Source organism: Lithobates pipiens, unplaced genomic scaffold, assembly GCF_037356315.1.
Source record: "Lithobates pipiens isolate NorthernLeopardFrog02 unplaced genomic scaffold, aLitPip1_a1.2 Scaffold_16, whole genome shotgun sequence".
Lineage (NCBI taxonomy): Eukaryota > Metazoa > Chordata > Amphibia > Anura > Ranidae > Lithobates > Lithobates pipiens.
The window spans coordinates 13642752-13658071 of record NW_027507748.1 but is presented as its reverse complement, the minus strand read 5'-3'; the positions used below and the strand labels follow the sequence as shown (position 1 = coordinate 13658071).

The following is a 15320-nucleotide window of genomic DNA, read 5'->3' as shown; positions in this document are numbered from 1 at the left end:
TCGGGTTAATGGAAGGTGGTTTCTGATTGGTTACCACACTTCCACTTTTGCTCAATGCATTAAAGGAAAACCAAGCCATTGCTTGAAGCCAAAGAATCAGACCGGCATTGTGGGAAAGCCTTCGCTGCGTCTGTTGCATTATAATGGATTATTACCATGCGCCTACTGAAATCTTTTAAAATAAGTGCTGATTCCAAGGACCGGCCTTTACTGTGGCAGCGGCATCAGATTCCGCATCCTAATAATTGTCACAAAGTCAGGGGAAAAAAAATCCAACATTTTACAGTTGTCACCAGAACAGGAAATGAGGTGAAATCCTCCGATGGGGACACCCATTCCACTAAAATGGGGGCTTTCTCTCACTTCCTGTTGTGTCCCTAGGGCAGGAAGTGAAGGGAAAGGTCCCCATTGGGGCACAGGCAGTGGTTTAATCCATGCAGCAAAGTTTGGGCATATTTTAAATCCTCCCTCTGGCCTCACCTTCAGTCTTGCACAGTTTCACTAGCTCCTCCCCCCTGGACTGAAATTGCTTCCTCTGATTTCACCGCACACTGTGAGCTTCTTACCATGTGCATTAGAAGCTGCCGCAAGTCATATAGAGCCCCACCCCATTTCCTGGCTGGAGGACACCCAGCATCATCTCGCCCCTTTCCTACCGACTGTCCCTAGCCCCGCCCCTTTCACTCATTTTTCTCAATCCACCTTTCTATTTTCATTATTAACTTTGCTATAGACTATTCTAATGTCATCACTGGGTTTCTGAGCTTCTCTATGCAATGCAGGCACATCAGGGCTGGTGGGAGGAGCCAGCAGGGTGCTGTACATGGCTTCCTGTACGTAGCTCAATTCACACCTGAGCGGCCAGAATCGCGGGACACTTGCGAGATGCCATTCTTATTGGCACCCCAGTGGCGCTGCAATCGCGGCAAATGGTAACGTGCAACACTTGTCGCTCAGAAAGGACCAGGAGCTTCTTTTGAGCGACAGCATCGCCCGCTGCGATTTGCCACGCCAAAATCGCACCACGATTGGGGCGCCGTTAAGAAGTAATGGCATTGCGTCCCACGATTTGCCGCTATTTAGAATCGCCCCCAAATTCAGGTCGCTCAGGTATGAATGGAGCCTAAGATCTGATGCGAGTAGTGGGCTGTGCCTTGGGAGGAGTTATGCAAATCAGCTGAGGCCACCCCCCCCCACTAATCTCCATGCATCGCCCCCCTAATCTACATGCGGGGCGCCGGACGCATAGAGTTCTACAAGTTTTTTTTTTGTTTTGTTTTTTAAGCATCTGATTAGAGCCGGAGCCTCTAATTGGCTTCAAAAAGGTTGGGCTTGGGTGGGGTCGGGGGGTTCACTGCGCCCAAAGCCCACCCAGTTGTGACACTAGTGAACCAACATTCACTATTGTCTTTCTACTTCTCCTCCCGGGCCAATCGGGAAAGGAAGCAGGCCCTAAGACCAGATTTGCCGGGAGGAGAAGCAACCGGATTGGCTGGGAGGAGAAGCCAGGGAAGCTGCCCGCGACCTTCATGGGAAAAGGGGCGGGGCTGGCGAGCGAAAGGGGTTGGCAAGGGGAGGGGTCGGGGGGGTTTGTTTGCCGCCTCCCCCCCAAAAAAAAATGGAGCACCAGCCACTGCAAATATCAAAATACTATGATGGGTGGAAGTGGGATTCACTAGACAGACTGCATTTGGATAAAGACCTTGCTAGGTAACGCCCACATGTGACACAGAGCTTCCATGATTGGGAGACCTGAAATCCAATGACTGAAAAGGGCGGGGTCAGGGACAGTCACGCTGGAGAGGAGGCGGGGCTCTCTCTGACTTGGTGTAGCGTCTAGTGCACATGGTGAGACGCTCACAGTGTGCGGTGAAATCGGAGGAAGCCGTTTCAGTCCAGAGGGAGGAGCTGTTATACCTGTGCAAGACTGATGAGGGGGCATGGAATATTATCGGGCACAATGTAACTTCTCATGGTATGATGATACTTGGTGTCTGGTTGGTTCCCCTCATTCAGCAGACGGGGCACAATAGCCGGCGGCTGGTATCGTGTATCTGGCGGAACTTCTCGGTTTCAATCTGTCATCATCTATTGTACAATCTGAGCAGAGAGAAGACTCTGCCTGAGCACACCTTTAAAGGTATATTACCCCCCAGTCACAACAAAATTGCCCAGACCACCATCTTGTAATGTGTTTTTTTGGGAAGAGAACCAGTCTATCACAGACGAGACGCAGAAGGAGGTCACCGCCCGACTTCTGGAAGCGGTGCTAGTTCCATCGCATCACACAGCGACCCGCCTGCCCGGGAACTAGCACCACCTCTGGAAGTAGGGCAGTGCAGTTGTAAGCCCAGGTAGGAGCCATAATGACAAGTTCACTTTAAAGCTGAACCCCGGAATTGGAATCTTGTTGGTCTATAAAAGGAATCGCAGCCAGGGGCGAACTGACCATTCTGCCACTCGGGCACTGCTCGAGGGCCCCATGCCACTAAGGGGCCCCCTCAGGGTTGCCAGCCTCAATAAAACCAGGGACAGTATGTAAAAATCTGTGTTTTTTTTTTTTAAATCCCAAGATTATAGCTGCCCCACCTCTCCAGTACCTTTTCAGTGTGTGTGTGTGTATATTGTGTGTATACTGTGTGGCCCCATCATCTCCTATTGCCCGGGGGCCCCATCATCTCCTATTGCCCGGGGGCCCCATAATCTCCTATTGCCCGGGGGCCCCATAATCTTCTCCTATTGCCAGGGGCGCCATGAGTTGTCAATCTGCCCCTGATCGCAGCCATTGTTAATTACCCCCATTATGTAATGTTTCTCTATCAGGGTGGCACAGCACACTAGTGGGCCTTTTACCCCCATTATGTAATGTTTCTCTATCAGGGTGGCACAGCACACTAGTGGGCCTTTTACCCCCATTATGTAATGTTTCTCTATCAGGGTGGCACAGCACACTAGTGGGCCTTTTACCCCCATTATGTATTTTTTCTCTATCAGGGTGGCACAGCACACTAGTGGGCCTTTTACCCCCATTATGTATTTTTTCTCTATCAGGGTGGCACAGCACACTAGTGGGCCTTTTACCCCCATTATGTAATGTTTCTCCATCAGGGTGGCACAGCACACTAGTGGGCCTTTTGGGTTCCCCCGGGGTGCCACAAGCCCAGTTTGCTGTGGATCAGGGATGGATGAGAGGACTCTGATGGGGGGGGGGGGGGGGCTCATGTAACGGGCAACCACTCTGGGGTGGAGGGACTTTGTGGTGATGAGGGGCTTCTGCTATATAGGGGGTCTCTGATGTAATGAGGTGGGGGGGCTCTTAGGCTGGATTCACACCTATGGCATTTTTAGTGCTTTTTGCATATCAGGGGACCTCTGATATGAAGGTGGACTTGAATGTGGTGGGGGGACCTCTGATATGAAGGTGGACTTGAATGTGGTGGGGGGACCTCTGATATGAAGGTGGACTTGGATGTGGTGGGGGGACCTCTGATATGAAGGTGGACTTGGATGTGGTGGGGGGACCTCACATATGAAGGTGGACTTGGATGTGGTGGGGGGACCTCTGATATGAAGGTGGACTTGGATGTGGTGGGGGGACCTCACATATGAAGGTGGACTTGGATGTGGTGGGGGGACCTCTGATATGAAGGTGGACTTGGATGTGGTGGGGGGACCTCACATATGAAGGTGGTCTTGGATGTGGTGGGGGGACCTCTGATATGAAGGTGGACTTGGATGTGGTGGGGGGACCTCTGATATGAAGGTGGACTTGGATGTGATGGGGGGACCTCTGATATGAAGGTGGACTTGGATGTGGTGGGGGGACCTCTGATATGAAGGTGGACTTGGATGTGGTGGGGGGACCTCTGATATGAAGGTGGACTTGGATGTGGTGGGTGGACCTCTGATATGAAGGTGGACTTGGATGTGGTGGGTGCACCTCTGATATGAAGGTGGACTTGGATGTGGTGGGTGGACCTCTGATATGAAGGTGGACTTGGATGTGGTGGGTGGACCTCTGATATGAAGGTGGACTTGGATGTGGTGGGTGGACCTCTGATATGAAGGTGGACTTGGATGTGGTGGGGGGACCTCACATATGAAGGTGGTCTTGGATGTGGTGGGGGGACCTCTGATATGAAGGTGGACTTGGATGTGGTGGGGGGACCTCTGATATGAAGGTGGACTTGGATGTGATGGGGGGACCTCTGATATGAAGGTGGACTTGGATGTGGTGGGGGGACCTCTGATATGAAGGTGGACTTGGATGTGGTGGGGGGACCTCTGATATGAAGGTGGACTTGGATGTGGTGGGTGCACCTCTGATATGAAGGTGGACTTGGATGTGGTGGGTGGACCTCTGATATGAAGGTGGACTTGGATGTGGTGGGTGGACCTCTGATATGAAGGTGGACTTGGATGTGGTGGGGGGACCTCTGATATGAAGGTGGACTTGGATGTGGTGGGGGGACCTCTGATATACAGTGTATTTGATGAGAGGACTCTGCCATGAAGGGGGCAATCTTTATCTAACATGATGGTAGACTCTTAAGTGAACGTGGACTCTGATGGGGGGGGGGGGGCTCTGTATTCGGGGGATTTGTTGTGATGAGAGGACTCTGTCATGGAGGGGGGCTTTCTTAAGGGAAATGTATTTGGAAAACCCCTTTAAATGCTTTCTTCTCTTGAAAAAGTCAAATCTTTGTCCCATGAGCCTCTTTCCCTTTAGCCCCGTAGATCCTTGAGCTTACAATCTAATCCCAGCAGTGAGTTTTTGCCAGGTTGACTCTCTACGCTTGAACCAATGTACCCAGCAGGGAAGAGTTAATCGGAGACTCCATTAGCTGTGGGCACTGTGCCCGGGATCCTGGCATCCAGCGAGGAAAGTCTCATTACTGATAAGCAGCAGATGTCTCCCGGGAACAGAATCATTCAGCAGCCCACTGTGGCCCTCCTGGACTGCACAGCTGGCGGAGGGTGTATGTGGAAGGGGCTGGCACCTGTGACCACCAATGTTTGTAGTCTTGTTTAAAGGGTGGCCAGTAGGGATGAGCCGAACACCCCCCGGTACGGTTCGCACCAGAACTTTCGAACGGACCCCAAATTCGTACGAACATTAGAACCCCATTGAAGTCTATGGGACTTGAACGTTCGAAATTAAAAGTGTTAATTTTAAAGGCTAATATGCAAGATACTGTCCTAAAAAGGGGTTGGGGACCTGGCTCCTGCCCCAGGGGACGTGGGTCAATGCAAAAAAAACTTTTAAAAACGGCCGTTTTGGCGGGAGCACTGATTTTAATGACGATTAAAATGAAAAAAAAAAGTGAAATATTCCTTTAAATATGGTGCCTGGGGGGTGTCTGTAGTATGCCTGTGAAGTGCCACGTGTTTCCCGTGTTTAGAACAGTCCCTGCACAAAATGACATTTAACGGAAATAACGTCATTTAAAACTGCTTGCGGTTTTAATGTTATATCTGGTTCCTGCAATATGGTTGAAAATCATTGAGAAAAATGGCATGGGTAGCCCTCCCTGCCCATTACCAGCCTATTTGGGTCTTGTACGGATATTAAGGGGAACCCCGTACCCATATTAAAAAAAAGGAAATGCGTGTGGCCCCCAGGCCCTATATACTCAGAACAGCAGTATACAGGCGGTGCAAACAAGACAGGGACTGTGTAGGTTTGTTGTGTTAAGTAGAATCTGTTTGTAATTTTCAACTGGTACATTTTTAAAGTGTAGCTCCAGTCAAAAAAACTATTTTTAAGCTTTTTGGAAAACATAGGGAAGGGTTATCACCCCTGTATAATTTGTTTTGTCGTCCGTCTTTTTCAGAGCACGCACAATCTCCTACCGCTGACTGCAAGCTCTATTTAAAATGAGCAAGATATTTAGCTATATAGGTGGATATAGCAGTGTATACTGCGTTCAGAGCACGCACAATCTCCTAACACTGACTGAAAGCTCTATTATAAAAGATAGATATATCGCTAGATATATAGGTGAATATAGCGGTGTATACTGCGGTCAGGGCACGCACACAACAACCACTACAGAAGAGCAAGAACGAAAAATCGGCCGATAGCGATCGGTGTGTACTGTGTTGAAGGTACACAGAACACCCATTAACTGCTACAGATGCCAACACACTACACAAGGCCGCCGCGCTGGCGGCCTTATATAGTGTGGGGCGTGTACTACACAGCCTGAGCTATGATGGGCCACAGGCATCCTGCCTGTGGCCAATCATGGCTCTCCTCACTGCCGGCGCTGTGATTGGCCAAGCATGCGGGGGTCACAGTGCATGCTTGGCCAATCATGAGCCAGCAATGCACTGCACCATCGCAGTGCATTGTGGGCCGTGAGCGCCACACGAATTTGGTGCGAACGGCCCATAACGTTTGGAATTCGCCGAGCGGGCGAACAGCCGATGTTCAAGTCGAACGTATGTTCGACTCGAACACGAAGCTCATCCCTAATGAGGAAAACCAAATAAAGGCTGTCCATTCCATATAAATGGCAAAGTTCGTAATTTGCCCCCAAAAAATCAAACCCTTATTAAGATATGAACATTTTGAGTTCTTATTGTAAAATTCTTCATAAAGAAACAACATCCCCTTCACATCAGGCTTCCTCCTGCACTATGGTTTATGGTGGAGACATGTTAAGAGACCACTACCTTGAGAAATGGAATGGACCTCAGCTGCTTTTACACTCATTTATATTTCAGGATAAACCCTGCCTTGTGTCTCCCTCTTGTATTGCAGCCTAAACAAGCTGCTTACATGCTGTTCAGCCACTGTAAAATATTTGTGGCTATTGTTTCTCAGGTAATACACTCTCATTTCTATTTCAGGATAAACCTTTCTGGTCTCTCCCCCCTTATATTTCGGTTTAATCAAACTGCTATTTTGGTCTAACCAAGCTGTTTACATACTGTTCAGCCACTGCACAATATTAGTGGCTATTGTTTTTCAGATAATACAATATAATTTCTATTTAACCACTACAATACAGGGCACTTTCACCCCCTTCCTTCCCAGCCCAATTTTCAGCTTTCAGCGCTCTATCGCTTTCAGTGACAATTGCGCGGTCGTGCTACACTGTACCCAAATGAAATTGTTATCATTTTGTTCGCACAAATAGAGCTTTATTTTGGTGTTATTTATTCACGACTCCGTTTTTTTTTTTTGCGATATAAGCGCAAAAGTAGCGGAAATTTGGAAAAAAAACAATATTTTCTTTTTTCTATTTGAAAAGAAATCCAATAAAATCAAATTTTGTCATAAATTTAAGCCAAAATGTATTCTGCTACATGTTTTTGGTAAAAAAAATTCCGTTAAGTGTATAATAATTGGTTTGTGTGATCACGGACATATGTACGCAAATGATCATGTACATATGTGTGCAGGTGATCACGTACATATGTGTGCAGATAATCATTGGGACATGTGATTTTAGTGGAACATATGTGGGGGACATGTTTTTATTATTAGGGACATTTGTTTTTATTATTTGGGGACATGTATGTTTTGGGGACATGTGTGTTTTGGGGACATATGTGGGGACTGTGTTTGTACTGTGTGGTGTGTTGTGTGTTTACACTACACTGATGATCAGTGAGTAAAAAGCTGTAAAAAGCAGCCCATACTCACTGATCATCAGCCGGCTGCAGCGTTCTGCTCTCCTCTCCTCAGCGGTGACTTCCGTGTGAGGAGAGGAGAGCCGATTGCCTAGCAACCGGCTGTTTGTTTACATCACATGACGGCCGTGATTGGACACGGCCGTCATGTGATCAGGAGGGCCAATCACAGAGCCCTCCTGCCGATCTGAGATGTGCCGTGTCCGGGTGACACGAGCACATCGGGATCGCGCCGCTGCGCGGGCGCGCGCGATCCCGCTACTCCTGAAGGACGTTCCTGAACGTCCTATCAGGAGTAGACGGCTCCCACCCGGCCGTATATATGCATTGGCTGGGTGGGAAGTGGTTAAGAATGAAACCCTGCTTTGGCTCTGCCTCTAAGATTGTGGCTTAACCAAAGCTGCTTACATACTGTCCAGCTACTGTGCAATGTCGGTAGCTAATATCTCTTAGATAATACAATATCATTTCTATTTCAGAATAAAACCCTGCTTTGTTGCTCCCTCTAAAGCCCCATACACACGATTGGACTTTGTACAAACTCTTTCCTGTGGACTTTTGTACAAAGGTTGTTGGCCGTAAGTTTGTATTGCATACACACGATCTGACTTTTTAGGCAACAAACACGAACGTAGTGCCGTTTCAATGTACTGACGACACTTCAAAAGAGGACGTTCAATTACTCCAGCGCCACCTTTGGTCAACTTCTGTATTGTCTGATCTTTTGCATTGGTTCTGAGCATGCGTGTTTGTACTTTTGTACAAAAGTCCGATGGTTTTGTGTACACATGATCGGACTTTGCTCCATTGGACTTGTGTTGTCAAAAAGTTTGTCCGTTCGCACAGCCAATAAAAGTCAGATGAAAACTGGAAAAGTTTGTCTGATGGAGCGTAGACACGGTCGGATGTTGCCTCAAAATAGCTAATTTGCATGTTTGTCAAAAAGTCTGATCAAGTGTACAGGCCTTTAGATTGTAGCTCCCTCTACTGTCCAGCTACTGTGCTATATTTGTGGCTATTGTCTCTCATATAATACACTCTAATGTTTATTTCTAGCTCAAACCTCTCTGTTTTTTCCCTCCTATATTTCAGTCTAACCATGCTGCTTACATGCTGTCCAGCCGCTCCACAATATGTGTGGCTATTGTCTCTCATACAATATACTCTCACTTCTTTTTCAGGATAAAACCTGCCTTTTCTCTCCCTTTTGTATTGCTATGTAACCAAGCTGCTTGCATACTGCCCAGCCACTGTACAATATTTGTGGCTATTGTCTCTCAGATAATACACTCTCTCTTACATTTGAGCATAAATCCTGCCTTTATTGGCGCTCAAAATCAAAACTCCCACCGCTCACTGCTGGGTCTGAAGGCCACACTGCAAAAACCAAAGGGCCATATATGGTCCTCAGGCTGTAGCTTGGGCACCAGGGCTGCTGTTAAGTTCAAGATGAAACCTCCCTGGTCTCTCCCCCTTATATTGTGGCCTAACCAGGCTGCCAACATGCTGTCCAGCTACTGCACAATATTTGTGGATATTAGTTCTCCAATAATACAATCTCATTTCTAGTTCAGAATAAAACCCGCCCTTTTAACTCCCTCTTCAACAGTGGCTTAACCAAGATGCTTGCATACTGTTCAGTAATATTGGTGGCTCTTATCTCTCAGATAATACACTCTAATGTTTATTATAAAATAAACCTCTCTCTCTCTCTCTCTCTCTCTCTCTCTCTCTCTCTCTCTCAGCTGCTTACACACTGTTCAGCCACTGTACAATATTTGAGGATAATGTTTCTCAGATAACCACACACTCTCATTTCTATAAAACCTGCCTTGTCACTCCCTCTTAAACTGTGGTCTAACTATGCTGCTTACATACTGTGCGATATCGGTATACACAATAATTATTTATCACAAGATAAAACGTGCCTTGTCTCTTTCTATTGCTGTCCTATTCAACTGCTTGCATACTTTCCTGATGCCAGATGATTTTTACACATCCCTGAAAACTATATTTTGGATTATTTTGGGAATAATTAGAAATAGAGGGATGGGATTGGGAGCAGAGAAGGCGGTTTAAAATATTTTTGTGCACCCACATTGCACGTAATTGTGAGGCATTTGCAGTGCTTCCCCATTCGCCTAAAATCTGTCATGGCGCTACATGTTGGGTAGATTTTGCTGAGGGTACAAAGCAAAGCATTGTGAACATGCATGTAAACATCCCCCGTCTGCTGCCTATTGCAGCTTAAGGAGAGCAGCAAAAAAGTGTCTCAAGCATGCATTTTACTGCTCCCCAACCACACATATAATTGAGAACAAGTATTTATATCATGAGTTTTGAAGTCACTCACAGGGCCCCTAAGGTGGCATCTGCATGACAGCCAAGATGGGAGGAGGTCAGTCATGGAAGCCCCCATATTGCTGTTAACACCGACCATTTTTCAGCGCTGTGTCAGGCGATGGCCTTCTTATTTCCATGTTGAGTAATGAGAGAGGAATCTCAGCCTCACGGTTCATGTGTGTGCTCCAACTTGACCAGGAGGTCTGTTCTCTGTCCTCTCACACCTCAGAGAAGAGAAGGGCCCCAATCTGACTGTGTCTGAGATAAGGGCTGCCCGGTGTGGGAGAAACACACAGAAAAGTACCTGACACATAAAAAAAAAAAAAAAAAAAAAAAAAACTGGCGCTGCTCCAAAACGCATGGTATCGGAGGCACGTGCATTAGCAAGAAGCATTGGGGTCCTTTAAGAATTATTGACTCCACCGCGCATCTGCAAAAAGGCGGCACAATTTTGTGTGTTTTTGGAATTGCACGATTTTACACACTTTCCCGCAATGCATGCAGTGCATCCAGAAAGTATTCACAGAGCTTCACTTTTTCCACATTTTGTTATGTTACAGCCTTATTCCAAAATTGATTCAATTCTTTATTTTCCTCAATATGCTACAAACAATACCCCACAATGACAACCTGAAAAACGTTTGTTTGAAATCTTTGCAAATTTATTTAAAAACTAAAAAAATTACATGTACATAAGTATCACAGCCTTTATCATGACACTCAAAATTGAGCTCAGGTGCCTCCTGATTCCACAGATCATCCTTGAGATGTCTCTACAACTTGATTGGAGGTCACCTGTGGTAAATTCAGTTGATTGAACATGATGTGTAAAGGCACACACTGGTCTATAGAAGGTCCCACAGGTAACAGTGCATGTCAGAGCACAAACCAAGCCATGAAGTCCAAGGAATTGTCTGTAGACCTCGGAGACAGGATTGTATGGAGGCACAGATCGGGGGAAGGGTACAGAAACATTTCTGCGGCATTGAAGGTCCCAATGAGCACAGTGGTCTCCATCATCTGTAAATGGAAGACGTTTGTAGCCCCCAGGACTTCCTAGAGCGGGCCGTCCGGCCAAATTGAGTGATCGGGGGAGAAGGGCCTTAGTCGGGGAGGTGACCAAGAACCCCGATGGTCACTCTGACAGAGCTCCAGCGTTTCTCTGTGGAGAGAGGAGAACCTTTCAGAAGAACAACCATCAGCACTCCACCAATCAGGCCTGTATGGTAAAGTGGCCAATACGGAAGCCACTCCTTAGTAAAAGGCACATTACAGCCCCGCCTGGAGTTTGGAGTTCAAAAGCCACCTGAAGGATTCTCGGACCATGAGAAACAAAATTCTCTGGTCTGATGAAACAAAGACTGAACTCTTTGGCCTGAATGGCAAGAGTTATGTCTGGAGGAAACCAGGCACTGCTCATCACTTGGCCAATATCATCCCTATAGTGAAGCACGGTGGTGGCAGCATCATGCTGTGGGGATGTTTTTTTCAGCAGCAGGGACTGGGAGACTAGTCAGGGTCGAGGGAAAGATGAATGCAGCAATGAGACAGCCTTGATTTAAAAAAAAAAAAAAAAAAACCTACTCCAGAGCACTCTGGACATCAGACTGGGGTGAAGGTTCATCTTCCAACAGGACAACAACCCTAAGCACACAGCCAAGATAACAAAAGAGTGGCTACGGGACAACTCTGTGAATGTTCTTGGGTGCCCCAGTCGGAGCCCAGACTTGAACCTAATTGAACATCTCTGGAGAGATCTGAAAATGGCTGTGCACCGACCCTCCCCATCCAACCTGATGGAGCTTGAGACGTTCTGCAAAGAAGGATTAGAGAAACTGCCAAAAAATAGGTGTACCAGGCTTGTAGCATCATACTGAAAAATACTTGAGAGCACCCTGATGTTTAGGCAGGGTTGCTATTAAATTTAGTTGCCAAGTGATAGTTTCCTTGGCCAATTGTTAGGAGATCAATTGATTTTTGCCCTAATTCTGGAATTGCTGCACTTCTCTCTTCTGTCGCTAGGTGGCCTTATATCTGGTGACATTGGATAAAACAAGGGCATTGAAAGGACAGATTAGAAATGAATGAGGCGTCTCAGTCAATGGGCCCTTGGCCTGCTGGGAGAACCTATTTATTTGGGTGGAGTGAGGTGATCGGGGTTCTGTGCCACCTGGACCGCTGTCTGGGTGGACGTGTGTTGTATTGCCCCAGGCTGCTAGGCCAAAAACCTAAAGCTCTGTACACACGATCGGAAATTCCGCCAGCAAAAGTCCGATGAGAGCTTTTGGTCGGAAATTCCAACCGTATGTACGCTCCATCAGACATTTGCTGGCGGAATTCCCATCAGCAAAAGATTGAGAGCAGGTTCTCTATTTCTGAAAAAGTTCAGATCGGAAATTTCGATTGCCTCTAGCAATTCCGACGCGCAAAATTCCTACGCATGCTCGGAAACGATTCGACGCATGCTTGGAAGCATTGAACTTCATTTTCTCGGCTCGTCGTAGTGTTGTACGTCACCCCGTTCTTGACGGTCGAAAGTTCAGAGAACTTTTTTGTGTTGTCATGTGTATGCAAGCCGAGCTTGAGCCGAATTCCGTCAGAAAAACCGAAGGCTTATCCTGGGGACATCTGGCTGCTAGGCTGTCTGGGGGGGCCTATCCAGAAGCAGGAAAAGCAGCGTAGGGTTGGGACTAGGGGCTTGTAGTCCAACCAGGAGTACCGGTTGTGCTGGACCGGGGAACCAGTCGTGGTCGGAGGTAGAGGGGAAAGCTGTCCCCACTAAGGCTGCTTTCACACTGGGGCGGTATTCAGGCGTTACAGCGCTAAAAATAGCGCCTGTGTAGCGCCTGAAAAAAACCGGACCCTTTAACTCCAGTGTGAAAGCCGGAGGGCTTTCACACTGGAGCGGTGCGCTGGCAGGACAGTGAAAAAAGTCCTGCTAGCCGCATCTTTGGAGCGGTGAAGGAGCGGTGTATTCACCGCTCCTAAACCGCTCCTACCCATTGAAATCAATGGGACAGCGCGGCAATACCGCCGGCATAGCGCCGCTGCAGCGGCGCTATGCGGGCGGTTTTAACCCTTTTTCGGCCGCTAGCGGGGGTTAAAACCATCCCGCTAGCGCCCGCAGACCGCCGCTAAAACGACGGTAAAGCGCCGCTAAAAATAGCGGCACTTTACCGCCAACGCCCGCACCGCCCCAGTGTGAAAGCAGCCTAAGAGACCATCTACCTTGCTACCGGAGACCAATGTGAGTAAGCTGAGGCCAGTACCAAAGCAAGACTTCTCCCCTGCCCGGGACGGTGAAGGAGCGGGAATACTTCAGCAAGTGCCAAGTCAGGGACCCAGCGGGACAGCAGAGGTGAATGCTTGCGGAGTGCCAAGCCAGGGACCTAACGTGTCAGCGGGGGGAGGTGAAACTTGAGGAGTATCTGTGAGTGCCAAGCCAGGTACCCAGCAGTGAAGCGGGGGTGACGCTTGAGGCAGTGGCGTAACTAGAATCTTCAGGGCCCCGATGCAAGAAACCATGAAGGGCCCCCCTGAACCCCAGCCAGGGCCCTTTCCTCCGAGTCCGGCAGTGGAACTCCAGGGCGTGGTCACAGGTATGACCTTTGTGAGCCCTGTAGTTCCACCACTGGTATCAGTAGTTATTATTTATTTATTTTTTTACATTTTTAGGTGCCCCATTGGGGGGACTGTCCCTAGGCAGGATTTGGTCCCCGTCCCTAGAAGAGATGAGGTCCTTTTTTACAGGGCAGATGAAGTTACTACCCCCAGGTGAGAAGGGGTCCCTGTCCCCAGGGGAGGTGTGGGTCCCTGTCCCCATGTGAGAAGGGGTCCCTGTCCCCAGGGGGATATGGAGGGGGTATGTAATAGTGTGTGCTAGCTGCCTATGCTGCTGCCGGCCATATGTAGAGGGGGCTGCATGGGCCCCCTGCATCACAGGGCCCAGTTGCAGTCGCAACTGCTGCACCCCCTATAGTTACGCCCCTGGCTTGAGGAAGATACTACTGAGTGCTAACAGTGAATGAGCTCAGGAGATCCACCCAATTGCAAAATTTTATGACAAACTATAAAACGTGTTTTTTTTTTTTTCTGTCTTTTTTTTAAATTTGTATAGCAAAAAATAAAAACTCTAGTGGTGATTAAATACCGCCAAAAGAAAGCTCAATTTTTGTGAAAAAAAATCATAAAAATTGTATTTGGGTACAGTGTAGCATCACCATCTAGTAAATCTGTATGTTCTGTTTAGACTGGGCAACAATGTATATGTGTGTGTGTGTGTAAAAAAATTTTTTTTATATATATATTATAATAACAATTTTTTTTTCTTGTTCTTTTATTTTGGACAGTAGTAAAATACAGCATTATGTCTACTAGATGGAGCTGAGGAGCGCAGGAAATATCTGCATCTTTGTTACAAGACAAACAATGTAACAATTCTAGGAAACTGTTGACGTAATTGGCAACTACATGTAACCGAAGTGACCGTTAACTTGGAAAAAAAAATTTTTACATTTTTTTTTTGTTGTTCTGCCCTCACATTCATGTCTTGTATTATTGAACTGCATTAGGCTATCACTTCTCTGTAGCATGCTGACATCTAGTGGTGGTTTTGGGCCACTGCAATTTGTTTACTACGTGATATTGGTATCTTCCCCTGTCCTCTCCTCCTTCCGTTTTGGTGCTGGTTAGTTTAGACCATCACCACCCCAAAATGTTTAAAGCGGAGGTCCACCCTAAAGTGGACCTCCGCTCATCGGAACCCTCCCCCCCTCCGGTGCCACAGCTGGCACCTTTCAGGGGGGAGGGGGGTGCAGATACCTGTACAGTACAGGTATCTGCACCCACTTCCGGGACGCCCCTTTCCGCAAGTGCCCCGCTGCCTGCTGGGAAACACACAGATCCCAGAGGCAGCGGGGACCGTCCTTATTGCGCAGCGCGATTCGCGCATGCGCAGTAGGGAACCGGGAAATGAAGCCGAATGGCTCCATTTCCTGATTCCCATACCCAAGATGGCGGCGGCAGCACACAACAGACGATCTAGAGATCGGCTTCGGGTGCCGACATCGCGGGCGCACTGGGCGGGTAAGTGTCACTATTTTAAAAGTCAGCAGCTGCAGTATTTGTAGCTGCTGGCTTTTAAAAAAAAAAAAAAAAAAACGTGGAGTCCCGGCGGACTCCCGCTTTAAATACTCCAGGTTGATCCATCGTAAAGCGGGATATTGTGGTGTGGAGAAAACACAACAAATGAACAGTATAGAAAGTGTAGCTTTTAAAAAAAATAAAAATAAATAAATAAATAAATATATATATATATATATATATATATATATATA

General features: G+C 47.5%; 1 protein-coding gene across 1 annotated transcript in view; it reads left to right on the top strand.

The window, feature by feature from the left end:
• POPDC2 (popeye domain cAMP effector 2) overlaps window positions 1-15320 on the top strand; it is a 59072-nt gene that overhangs the window by 156 nt on the left and 43596 nt on the right. The window lies entirely within an intron of this gene.